General features: G+C 56.2%; 1 protein-coding gene across 4 annotated transcripts in view; it reads left to right on the forward strand.

The window, feature by feature from the left end:
* The first annotated feature begins 631 nt into the window (after window positions 1–631).
* The window catches only part of FOXP4 (forkhead box P4), a 96,065-nt gene continuing 83,848 nt past the window's right edge, over window positions 632–12,848 (forward strand). For all 4 annotated transcript variants that reach the window (XM_064173636.1, XM_064173639.1, XM_064173640.1 and 1 more), the window contains exon 1: window positions 632–684. The gene's annotated coding sequence lies outside the window, so the exon portion shown is untranslated. The remainder of the gene's footprint in view (window positions 685–12,848) is intronic.

The raw sequence follows: 12,848 nt of genomic DNA on the forward strand, positions 1-12,848 counted from the left end.
CGTCCTCACAGCCTCGCCGTGCCCGGGGGGACCAACTTCAGCAGAAACCAATTAGCGCTGGTGTTAATGAGCAAAACACGGCGTGGGGAGAGGGGAAGAGCCTGGGGCACGTCTTACTGGGTTGGGGGTGCGTGCTCGTGTGTGTCCCCCCCCTCCTCAAAACAGAACAGGGCGGGCAGGGGGGTGTGCACCCACCCCCTGGAGGAGGAACATGCTGGGGGGGGACCCAGGCGGGGAAAGCGACTGCACCTGCTTTAGAGGAACTATGGTAGGGCCGGTGCCCGCCCCGCGCCGCCGCGCCCGCGCTGCCGCCGCCGCTGAGCCGGAGCCGGACCGGAGCTGAGCCGAGCTCTGCCGAGCCCCGCCGAGCTGAGCCGAGCGCGGCGCGCACGGCCCCGGCCCGGCCCCGGGCTGCCCCCCGCTCCAGCACGGCCCGGTGCGGCCCAACAGCCGCAGTAGGGAGCCAGGGCCGGCGGCGCCGGTACCTCGGGAGCTCCCCTCCTTCTCCGCCGCCATGCCGAGCCGCTCCTGAACTCGTACAAGCCCCCGCCGCGGCCGCCCCGTCGAAGTTTTGGGGGGAAGCCGAAGAGACGGCCGGGGGGGGCGGGGGGTGGGTGGGTGGGTGAGAGGGCGGTTCGGCTCCCGCATGCCCGTCGCTGGATCCCCGGCGCTCGGCGAGACAAGGTGGGTGAGAGCAGGAGCGGGGACCGGGGCGGGAGGGAGCGGGAGGGTTCCCGCACCCACGGGGGGTAGTGCGCTCTGCCCCCGCCCCCCGCAGCTTGCTACCGGGGGAGGGGGGGAGTTCGGGACACCCCTCACCCCCCCACCAAAATCCCCCCGCCCAAGTCCCCTGCCGTATCCCGTTCCACCCCCCTCCCCCTCCGCCGGCTCCGTCCCCTCGCGCTCGGAAGTTTGTTGCAGCGCCCGACAAAGGGAACGGGGCCGGAGGGACTCGGTGAGCGGTGAGGGGGGTGCACGTTTTGCAGTGCGGGGGATCGGTGGGCGCTGTGGTGGGGGCTCGGTGCTTGTTAATGGGGTCCCGGCTGCTGCCCGGTTCGCAGCGCCCTGGGCTGCCCCGGCGGCAGGAGGGTGCGGAGGGTCTCCGCCGCTCCCCCTCACCAACAACCCTCGAGGCGTTTTAGGATGGGGGGGGATGGGGGGGGTGTCGGGCAGGCCCCCTTCGGGGAAGAGCGTTTGGGCACCTGGGAAACTTGTGCTGCCGCTACCGGGAGAACCGCGCTTGCGGTGCCGGCTCCAGACCTGCCTCGGGGTCCCGCATCTCCGAGACGGGGGCTGTGCCGCTGGGGGGTGGGGGGGTTATAACCGCCGTGTGTGTGGGGGAAGGGGGAACACCGCAGCCCCTGCCCCGCCAGCCATCCCTGGGGCCCCCTTTGTTGGTGCTTCCCTTTCCCCCCCTCATCTCTCTTTTCTCCCCGCAATTTGGGTTTTAATTCCAGCTGCTTGAGTGGGCTCGGAAGGGTTTTTTCTCCCCTTCCTCCCCCCCCCCCCCCCCCCCTCCCTCTCGCAACACACAGACTCCCATTGCGTTTTAACTCCTCTCCAACCCATCGGCTCCGTGCCCAGAAGCAGCAAAATGGGTGCAATTCCCTTTTTTTTTTGGACATTAAATAAGTAAGTCAGTCCCAAGTTTAACAATTCCTGGGAGAAGCAGCAGCAGCAGCAGCCGCCGCCGTCCCCTTCAACCTGCAGCCCGACCGAGCATCGCTCCGGCAGCCCTGGCAAAAATCTTTCGCTGGGGCTAAAAATCATAACCCAAACTGCAAGGTGAGGACAGAGGAAGGACAAACACCCGACTTCGGGTGGAGCTGGAGGCTATTCCCGAGCAATTCCCGCAGGTTTGAATTCCGGAGCGGGCGGTTACGGGAGCTGGCTGCGCGGCGGAGCTCCGGCTCTGCGCTTCGTCCAAAGTTTGGGAGCTTCTGGTTTGTCTTTGTTTGAAAGGGGAGCGAAGCTGGGGTCGGTTTTTCTAAGGGGTTGTTGTTTTGGAGGGGTTGAGGTGTGTTGGAGGGGGGGGGGGGGCCGGATCTCTATGGTCTCACCACGATGCCCACTGCCTGCGGGAGGTCTTGGTGAGCTGAGCTGGGCAGGACCCTGCCGTCAGCGGCCGTTGAGAATATGGGCGATAATAATGTGTTTGGGAAGAGTTTCTTTTCTTCTGGAGCTGTCGTCTTCTGGGAGTTCCGAAATTCCGGGGTAAAAAAAAAAAAAAGAAGAAGAAGAAAATCATTTAGCGAAGCTGGCAGCGGGTCGCTGGAAGCTCTGGATCAGCCTCTTTCATCCCCTTCCCACCCTGGTGTCCGCCTTCGTTGCGAGATGCTCGCCCAGCCCCAGCGCTGGCAAAGTTCAGAGATTCCCATTCTTCCCTGAGCCATCTCCCGGCTCCGGCTGATAAACAAACGCGCCTCTGTCTCTTCTTCCCCTCTCCCCCTTCTCCCCTTGCTAAGAAAGAAAAGCACTTCAGAAAGTGCTGCGTTAGCAGCCGATGGCTCTGAAATCTTTTCTTTTGGTGGTAGGAAATCTGGTTTGAGTTGGCAGGCGGAGGTGTGGATCTGAGAGGACAAGTGGAGCCTAATTGGATTTTCTTTTTCGATTTGGGATCGATTCTTTTTTTTTTTTTGGGGGTGGTGGTGGTGGGGTGTGTGTTGTTATTTTGTGTTTCGGCTTTTTCCCTTTAATAAAAACCCCAAACAACAACGACCAAACAACAAAACAAATTCAGTGAGGAGCTGTCTCTGTCCTTCTCCCCTCCTGTGCACTTTATAATAGAGATAAAACATGTGGAGGGAAGAGCAGAAGTAATTCACTGGCGGCTGCAAACTCGTGCTTGGGAAGTGCCTGCTTTGAAAGCTTGAACTGTTTTGGTTTGTTGGTTGGTTGGTTTTTGGGGGGGGGGTGTTGGTTGTGTTGTTGTTTTTTCTTTCTTTCTTCTTTTTCCCCTTTGCTCTTAATATAGTCCGGGAGGAATTCGTGTCCAAATTCCTCTCTGGAATCACTCCTTGACTTCAGGCAGCTCTTCCAACCTCGTGTTTTGTTTTTCCCGTGTCTTTTTACCACGTTCAACCCCGACTCATCAGCGGATTAAGACCTCACTCCTCCGTGTGCCGTTTGTAAAGCTGTGGGGCACACAATAAAATAATAATAATAATAATAATAACAAAACAACCCCCAAACCCCCTTATTAGTTTCTGTATTAAAAAAGCTTGGGTTGGTTTTAACCTAAACCAGCAGCAGGATTTGCTTTGACAAATTTCTTCTGAGGGTGTTAAAATTTTTACGCCGAGGAAAGCGTTACGCAGGAGAAGGGCATTTGATGTTAAATCAACCCAACATGTGTCTCACGCAGGCAGAGTGACCCAGGTCCTTGTGTGGGCTGCTGTGGATGTGTTGCCTTTCGTGGGTGTCCTTTCCCCTTCTCTTCGTGGTCTCCGTTAAACGCAGCAGAATCTTCAGGCTCCTGTGAAATTCAGCTCTTCGTAAATTAAGCTTTGTTTTCGTTTTCGCCCCGTCTCAAAGTCCATCCAAAAATCCAAGCAACTCCCTGCAGTGGGTGGACAGAGGGGGGGGGGGAAGATAATTGCTCTGGGGAAAAAAATATTGTCTTGATTGTCTTTCCCCCTACCCTTCAAGTTGCTTCGATTTGATTGGGATGAGGGAATCCGAAGGGACAAAATTCCCTGTGCCCAGCCAGGGAGCTTTTGTCAGGGTTGTGAAGCCCTCGGTGCCTCCTCCTGCCTTTCTTCTGCCCTTTGTGGGGCTGGGGTTGGGGGCGAGGCAGGGAAGAGGCTTCCCGAGCCCTCCTGCTTCCTGTGGAATAGTCAGGAGCTTCTCTTTTGCAATTATTTGCTGGTTTATTTTATGGTTTAATTTATTAGTAGTTGTGGAGGGATTTTTTTTGTTGTTGGGGGATTTCCCACCCCCATCCCAAGGATCTGAGTCTAGCATCGCTCTTGTGATTAAAACTAAACTGGCCCCGTTGCACAGCGTCAAGTTGGACTTGAACGGGGTGGGGGGGTGGGGGTGGGGGGAAAGTGTGGGAGAACGGGATCCGTGTGGAAAATACACACACACACACACACACGTTAACCTGTGCACCTCTGGGATGTCACTTAGTGGGGTTGAGGGGAGCAGCGAGTGCACCCCACTGGGCAAGAAGAGACGATGGGGAACGACCGAGCGAGGGGAGAGCTGCGGCTTGGTGTGCTGGGGAGGTGGTGGGGAGAAAGCTGAGCAAACAGAGTGAAATGAAAGAAAACGGATTAAAGTTGTTGCCGGGGAGAGAGGGGTGGGGGTGTGGGGGTGTGTGTATGTGTGAAAGCAGGGGGGGTGGGGGGGGGGTGTTGATGCTCAAATCTACCACAGAAAGAAATAACCTAAATTGTATCTATCAACACCGTACGCATCCCGGGGACACCTCCTTGGAAGGCGAGCGCCCGTGGGTTTTACCTGGTGTTTTGGCAAGGGGAGAGCAAGAAGGAGGTCTAAAATCCCCCCCGCACCCCCCCCCCCCCAAAAAAAAAAATGTGGCCGGTGGCTCAAAATCAAATGACACTAAAAATCTCTTCTGCGGGCCCTCGCCCTTTCTCTCCTAATAACCCGACAGGAATGCGAGTGCACTCACTTGTGAAGTTGCTGCCCGGAGAGCCCGGGAGCTTTTCTTTTCTGCCGCTGGAAGAGGGGGGGATGCTTTGAGCCTGCTGCTGTTTGTGTCTCGCAGTGGGGCTTGAGAAAGAGGAGGGGTGGGGGGTGGCAAAGCTCAGCCTTTCAGGGGGGTTCTCTCCTTTTTTTTTTTTTTATTTAACCTTCTTTCCTTTTTTTTTTTTCCTTGTTGATCCGGCAGGGAGGGTGAAAGGGGGCGGAGGAGGGGGGAAGGAGTTGGAGGAGGAGAGGTGCGGTGCCGGGTTTGCCTTTTGTAGCAGCAAGGTGGGGGGTGAGCAGTGCCCCCAGTTGGGAATGGGGCTCATTCTTGCCGATGGAGAAAGGCGGGAGAGCCTGGAGACTTCCCCACCACCACCACCACCACCTCCAGCCCCGGCTTTTCTTTTGCTCGTTTAGAAGTAATAGGCTGTAATTTATGGCTCTTTGCGGCACGGCTCCCGCTGCAGAGTGGGGTTTGGTGGCCTGAAGTATCAAGGGAAATTCTCATATTCGTGGAGGGGAGAGCTGGAGGAGACTTCCCCACTCTGTCCCCCTTGCCTATGGTGGTTTGGACGCCTGGGAAGAGCCCCGGATTGTGGCTGGCAGGTGGTTTGTTGAGGTCTTGTAGGATTGATTCCCCCCGCGGCTGCCATCCCAGCATCTTCTCGGGGTGCAGGGGGATTCCCATCTCCTCTTCCAGGGCCATGCTGGGTTTATCCCTCGCTCTGCACCAAGGCTCCCAGAATGATCCTGTGCCTCCTCCCCATCACCTGCCAGTGCCGGGAGTGGAAAGTTGAAATTTCCTGTCCCGTCCTCTTTGATTTCCAGTCTCAGCGGTGTGGCCGCAGGGGTTCTGTGGTGCTGGCGAGGGTTCAGCCCTGCCCCGGAGGGTATGCACCATGAGCATCCTCCCTTTGGAGGGACAAACTCTATGTTAGCAGGAGAGGGAAGGGAGAAGGGGAGAAATCAAAGTGCCCGAGGTCTGGGAGCTGAGGAAGCCATGCGTCTGCCTCGGCGGAGTGAAAATCCTCCCCGTGCCACCTCGGGAGGCCCCAATGCACCTGAGAGGGACACAGGAGTAGCTACTCACTGGAAAATAAAACCAGAGGCCCTGATACCAGACCAACAGCAAGCTGCCATCCAGCTTGTGATCCTGTGGGGCTGGCCCCGAAGCTTTGGCTGGTGAAGCTGGCTCCTCTGCCAACGGCTGGGAGAGCAACGGGGGGGGGTACCCATTTTATCACCTGGCTTTTCGCTAGCCGTGCTGTACCTTTTAAGCTGAAATCCAACTTCGGGATCAAGATAGGTCTGGGAACAGCTTGAAAAAATAACCTTCCCAATTTATTTATTGAAAAAGAGAAAAGAAATTCCTTTTCTGCAAGTGTCTGTTGTAGAAACTGCAGCAAAGAGGCTGTTCGAGGGTTGTTTGTTTGGGATTGGGTTGTTCCCCCCCCCCCCCCCCCCCCCCCCCCCCCCTTTTAAACTTTTCCTAATTTAAACCCTTTTTGGCAATCACAAAGGTCAGTCTCCATGATCAAATGTGGTGCTGGTAATCAGCCTGCCCGCGATAAAAATGTTTGGTCGTTGTTTTGGGGGGTTTTTGGAAGTGGAACAGCGTTAGGGGGAAAGGGAAGAATGAAGAGGCAGAAGCAGCGGAGGAGGAGAGCTGCTCCCTTCGGAGGTCGGCAGCGCGGTGCCGTGGAGGAAAACACAACCTGTCTGTCTGTCTGTCTGTCTGCCACGTTGTGTTCTGTAAAGATTCTCCTGGAGGAGAGATTAAATCTGGGGCTGGAGCTGGAGGGAAGTCATTAAGGGATTACGATGCCTTGCGCCGGCAGCACGGAGGTGGACACGGTGCTGGCGGTAACGGTACAGGGGTACCCGGGCAGGCGAGCGCTGCGCCGGCCAAGTGCTTGGCACAGAATCAAGGTCCTCTCCCTGACTTGTTTGGGGTTTTTTTAACTCTCTTCTTCTTTAATTTTAAGGCAAGATCTCACACACACACACACGCGTTTGCCATCTGCTGAGCTCGGGTAAAGCAAGCTGGGCTCGGTGTTTGCCAGCTCCAGGTGCTTCTTGCCACCGCCTCTCCTGCCCTGGCGAGTTGGCTAAGAAGTCTTTCGCGGCGTATGCTGGTGGCAATCCTCCCCCTGCGCTGCTTGTCCCCAGCTCCCGCTTAGCAGCACAGAGCTGCTTGTTTTGGTAGCAAAAAGAGGAGCGGAGGGTGGCTGTGAGAGGACATTTCCCCTGCTCCCAACTTCTCCCGAGGCTCCTGGCGATGTCCATGGGAAGATGCCAGAAACCAACTCTCTTTTTTCAGGGAGGTTATTCTCAGCATCGTGGAAAGGTGCAGGAAAAGTATTTCGTTTTAAGGTGCCAGAGTAGGAAAATGATCCCTGGGGGGAGGGGGGGGGAGGCCTCGTTTGGAGGTGGTTTGGAAGCTGTTTCTTCTGCTTCGCTGGCAAACGTCCTCCACGTGATCGGCTGCAGCGGGGAGCTGGCACCAAGCGGCCGGGAGACGTGGATGAGGTTGGCGGGGAGCTGCAGCCTCCCAGGGAGGAGGAGGAGGAGGAAGACCCTAGTGTGATGGGTATATGCTCTGTGTGTTGCGTGGGCTGTCTGGCAGCTCCAGGGGCTCGGGGAGATGCCATCCCTGGAGGTGTTCGCACTCAGGCACCGACGCTGCGGTTCACACACGGGGCTGTGTCGGGAAGCGGCAGGGATGAGCTGCTCTCCCGGAGCAGGAGGTGTGGAAACAACTGATTTCAACACACCTTTGGCAGGTCACTGGTGGAGCTGGGTTTATCTGGTGGGATTTAACTGCTCCGAGGCTAATAAAGGCATAAAACACCAGCGGGCTAGCAAGTGCTCCGGCAGGGCGAGCTGAAGGTCGTGCTGAAGAGTGGCCTCAGGGGCCAGGGGCCATCAAAGCCCTGACCTCAACCTCTCTGGCCATTTGCTTATTTCCTCCAGGTCTCGATTTGGAGTGTAGCTTTTAAGTGAGTGATTTTCTTTTAGCCTGCATATTGTGAATCTGAGAGCCAGGGATGGTCCTGGATTGGGTTGCTTGTAGCCAGATCTGGACTGGGACCATCTAGGAGAGGCTTAGTAAAAGATGCCTTCAGCCTTAGGAAAGGGACAGCAAGAGGAGGCTGGAGGTAGGTTGCCTGCTGCAAAACATGAAGCCAGGACTTGTGCTGCTGAGTGAAGGATGTGCTGGGATCTCATCTACCCAGGAGCATCTCCTCTTCCTGGTGTCCCCTCAGCTTTGGTTCTCTGCCTGCAGGTTGTCCACTGTGGCCCATTAGTGGGAATGTGTTTGCCCAGTGACTTTCTGCCCCTGCTGCTCAGCCCAGAAAGCAGTTTCTGGTGTGCTGGAGCTTGCACTGGGCTTGTGCTTGGGTGCGGTGCCTCCTGCCACGTACCAAGACTGTGGCAGGTTGGTTGAGTTGGCCACTGTGGGATGAGGTTTCCAGCATGGGCAATCTAGGTTTGACCCCACAGTCCTGGGTGCTGCTGGGAGGATGCTGGTGGCTGCAGGACTGTCCCCAAACCTGACTGGCACATAGGCCCTCAGAAGTGCCTTGGCTCCTGGCTCCTCTGATGGCTTCACCCCCAGCTCTTAGGAGATGGAAATGCTTGGCTGGGAGAATGAGGAATGGCAGTGGACATTTTGCTGCCACCAGGGGTCAAGGGTAAGGTGCCTGGCTGGCAAAAGGCCCTGAGGCTGTTTGTGGCTTGGGGCGGTCACAAGGGTGTTGGATAAGCCAGCTCTGGGCAGGGTGAGGCACAACTGAAGGCAAGGAATAGGTGAAGTTTCTTGTTGAGCTTCAAGAGTTTTAGGTTGAACTGGAACAAGGCTTGGGCAGGGATGATGGGCACAAACCTTGGACTGGGGAGAATAAACCCTCTTCCATGGCCTGGGGCTTCCCATATGATGTTCTGTCCCTTCTGGATGCCACTTGCCAGGTAGTGTCCTGGCAGCCATCTTACTGTGGAGCTGCACAGCACCAGGAGCCCTTTCACAAGGACTTCAGGTTTGGGTTGCTCCAGACACAGTCCAAAATCATCATTCCCAAGCCCAGTGTGGAAGCAGTGCAGGAGCTCAGTGCCTTGAACAAAACCAAAGTACCCCCAAATCAATAACAACTTGTTGGTTTGGGTTTGTTTCCTTTATCTTGGACATGAACCCCACACACACACTTTTCCTGGGGGATCTCCACACACCCAGCAAGGGTCAATGCTGCTGAGCATCCTGTAGCCTTGCATCCCATGCTAGGAGGGGCAGATGAGATGCTCTGTGCCACATGGAGGGTTTCCCAGTGGACTGGGTCCTTCCTCCAGAGCCCCAAGTCCCCTGGCCGATTCCTCCTGGATATGGGCAGACCTCATGGCAGGAGGGAAACTCCCTGCAACAGGATAACTGGAATCTGGGATGCAAATATGGCATCACTGGGCTTACTGGGAGGGGGAAATATGGAATAAGGAAAGTAAAGGTAAGGGTTAAGGGAAAGTGTCCCAGAACGTTTGTGGCAGGCAGTGTGGAGTTTGGAAAGGTGCTGTGACAAACACAGCTGCAGAACCCCCTGGTTGTGCTGGGATGGATTCTGGTGAAGGAGGAGAGGCAGGTGAAGGAGAGAAGGAGGTAGGTTCTGCCCCTGTGCAAAGCTGCCTGGGCTCAGAGCTATCCAGGTTTTATCCTGGATAGGGATAAAAACACTAAAAGCACTCAGGGAAGGTGATGGAACTTAGGCTGAGGATGTGGTGTCCCCTCTGCCCTTGGTGTCCCCTCTGCCCTTGGTGTTCTCTCTGCCTTCGGGGGTGAAGAAGGATTTGCCAAGTGTCCTCTCCAGCTTTGCCCTTCTCCAGGGATGTTCCCAATCTGTTTCTGTTTTCCTCTCCTACTCCCAACCTGCTTTCTTTGCAGAGAAGCTGCTTCCTGACCAGAACGATGCCACTTCCATTCTGCATTTCCTCAGTGGGATGTGGTTTGGTGTATGGGCAGGGAATGGTGTCCCCCTCCCCATCTCTTGCTCCTGTGCTGAGGGCAGCAGGGTTTGGGGAGCCAGGCTGTTACTGCTCTGCCTGCCATGAATGAACTAAAACCTCAAAAATCAACCTGGTTTTCTTATCTGGCAGACAAAAAGGGTGTTTGTGCCCTGCCCTGTGGGGCAATCTGGGGGTGGAGAGAAGAGGGCTGCTGCATGTCCCACTGCTCCCCATCGATCTCAGCCTCTCAGCACCCTTGGTCCAAGGCACTTGTGCCTTGCTCCTGTCTGCCCCCAGCAGGGCCCTTTCCAATCCCTCCAGCCCCACTCTGGCACTGCATGTGGTAGGTTTGTAGGGTGCTGCTTGCCTCTGGGAGGCTCTGGGTTTGACAGTGGAGCTGTTGCTCCCCCGTGCAGATGTGAGGGAAGAAGCAGATGAAGGAGAGGGTGAGGCAGATTCTGTACCCGTGCAAAGCTGTCTGGGCTCAGAGCTATCCTGGTTTCTGGAGCAGACCCCAATGGAGAGGGATAACAGCACTAAGAGCATGTAGAGAAGGTACTGGAACTTTGCCTGAGGGTGTGGTGTCTCCTCTGTCCTCGGGGCTGGGCTCAGTCACCTCCTGGGAGAAGGGCAAGAGAAGGCAGCTGCAGAGCTCCAGCAGATCCTGTGGTACATCAGCTGGGGGTTCAAGGGATGCATTTGTGTGTCACATCCAGCTGATGAAGCCCCTTGAGTGGCTTGGCAATGGGAGAACAAAGGTCCCTGGCATGCACTGGGTGCAGGGGGACCTCGGTTTTGGCTGGGGCAGGGACGTGGGGGCTGCAGAGCTTGGGATGCCGCCGCTGTGCGCGGAGCTGGTGAGCGAGAGCCAACGTCGGCAGCCTTGGGAAAATCTCCCCAAGTTGGGGCTTGTTGTGTATTCTGGTGAGAGGAGATGCCCAGTCAATGTCTTTCCAAGAGAAACAGAAAAGCAGGAGGAAAATGCCCTAAAATCCATCCTGCTGAGGGGTAGGGATGAGAGCACACCAGAGAACCCCCGGGAAGGGCTTTCTGGCTGAGCTCTGCTGCCGCAGATCCACACCAGGATCTTTTCATCCCTCTCTTACCTCAGTGACAGGCAGAAGATTTGTGCTGGAATGAGGGTCTAGATTTGCTTGGTTTCTCTGCTGGCTCTGGCAGCAGTGCTGGGTGCTGCAGAGACCAGTCTGGCTCCTCTTACAGGGTCTCTGCCTGCCTGGGAGGATGCTGGAGGCTCTCCGAACGCGGCAGGCAGTCAGGGTCGTTCCCTGCTCATGGCTCCGTTCGAGTTGTTCCTATTTCCCCTTTTAAACCCAAGTTTTATTTAAAGCAGGCTCTGCTTTTGAGGTCTGTTTCCAACCCCCTTGATGCTGCCAGGCTCAAGTCCTGACCAAATGTCTTGATGTCCCTGGGAAGTGGAGTCACAGCTCCAAATCTGGGTCAAACTTCGGGGCTGTCGGAGCAGCTCCGTCTGCAGATCAAATGCTGCTGTGGGAACAACCACACCAGGCAGGTACCACACTGGTGCTGGCACCAGCATTGCTGGCTGGGCAAAAGCAGAACCAGGGCAGTTTCCCCTCAGCTATGGAGCTGGTGGTGTTAAAACACCCTGGGATGAGAAGTCCCTTTCTGGAGAGACGGTTGCGCGGCACAGGTATGAGTGCCTGGTGGAGTTTGGGCAGCTTGGCCTTGGGAAAAGAAAGAGAGAAGGGGGAAAATAAAAACAGTTCCAGTTTGGCTTTGCTCTCATGGAGGAGTTTCCATGCTGAGTGCTGGCCTAGGGAGCAATGAGGGGCAGATCTGGCAGGGCAGGCCCCAGATCTTTTACATCACCCTTCCGAATGCACCAAAGTGAGCGGTGTTTTTGCCCCACAATGAACGAGGCTCTCGTTAAAAGGTCTGTCCCTGGAGAGCTGTGAGAGATGAAGTGGAGCAGGTGAGTGGGCTCGTTTGGCTGTGGGGAAGGTTGCTGACATCTTGTCACTTGCAGAATCTTGGAGTTGCTTTGGTTGGGAAAGGTCTAAGACCATCCAGTCCAGCCACCACCGCTTGCCACTGCCGTACCGGAGCGGGAGATGCCGCAGTGGGGAGTGTCGGTGCCACTGCATTTCCAGCTGTAGATTGGGGCTGCTGCAGGGGGCCCTGGCAGCTGTGCCTGTCTGTCTGAGAGAGGAACAGACAGACTGACCGACCGACCCCTGTCCTCTGTGCACCTCCTTCCACTACAGGGTTGGGTCCTTTCTCACCGCAGCAGAGTTCGCCGCCGCTCCTCGCTGTTGCAGATGCTCTGGGAATCACCCTGGGGCTGGGAACGAGCAGAGAGCTGCTGGATTTAGCTGGAGGTTTAAAATAATACTGTGGTTTCTGGGGCTGCCAACGCTGCCAGGAGCCTGAGGACTGGGCAAGGAGGTGGGTTGTGTCCCTGCAGGGGTTGGTGACCCAGACTGTCTGCTTCGTGTCTTGCCTGATGCTGTCCCGGCGCTGCTGCCTTCCGTCACCACAACAGGATGGTTTTTGGTCTGAGGAGGAAGGGGAACATCCCCTGGGTTGATGTCCCTGTGTGGAGAGGCTGCTGATGTCCCTATGGTACCATGTCCAGTGATCACAAAGCACCCAGGAGGATGCTTTTTTGTGTGTGTGTGGGGGTACAGTGTGTGTGACCCTGCCTCAGAAGGAAGCACGGGAAGGTGATGTGACCTGATCGTGCTGCCTGTGGAGCCAGGAATTGTGGTGCATCTGTGATGGAGCTTGCACTGAGGTTTCCTATGTGGGCATCCAGCCTGAGTTGGGCAGTGTTGCCTGCCACTCTGTGTGTGCCCACACTTATGTGATGCCCTGGACTGGAGGGGTTCTGGGTTGCCCACTGAAGGAAGCAGTTTGTGTTGGCCAAGCTGTTCCCATCAGTGAGTCCTCTCTGGGCAGGGGATACACTTTGGGAGCCAGCTGGGCACTGGCTACCTTGACCTGATTTCTGCCCCAGCACCCATGGGTGCTCACAGGGAGGGCCCTTGGGATTTGGCAGCTGAGGGCCTGGGCAAGGTGCTGGATGGTGAATCCTAAATGAGGATTTTAAGAGGAATATTTTTAGAGGTAGAGGGATGAGAAAGGCACCAATTTCCCAGTGTGCTTTGCAGCAAGGATGTTGCCAACACCATGTCAGTGGCATCAATGCCCTGGATTTGCAC

This window comes from Pogoniulus pusillus, chromosome 39 (genome assembly GCF_015220805.1).
Source record: "Pogoniulus pusillus isolate bPogPus1 chromosome 39, bPogPus1.pri, whole genome shotgun sequence".
In the NCBI taxonomy this organism is placed as follows: domain Eukaryota; kingdom Metazoa; phylum Chordata; class Aves; order Piciformes; family Lybiidae; genus Pogoniulus; species Pogoniulus pusillus.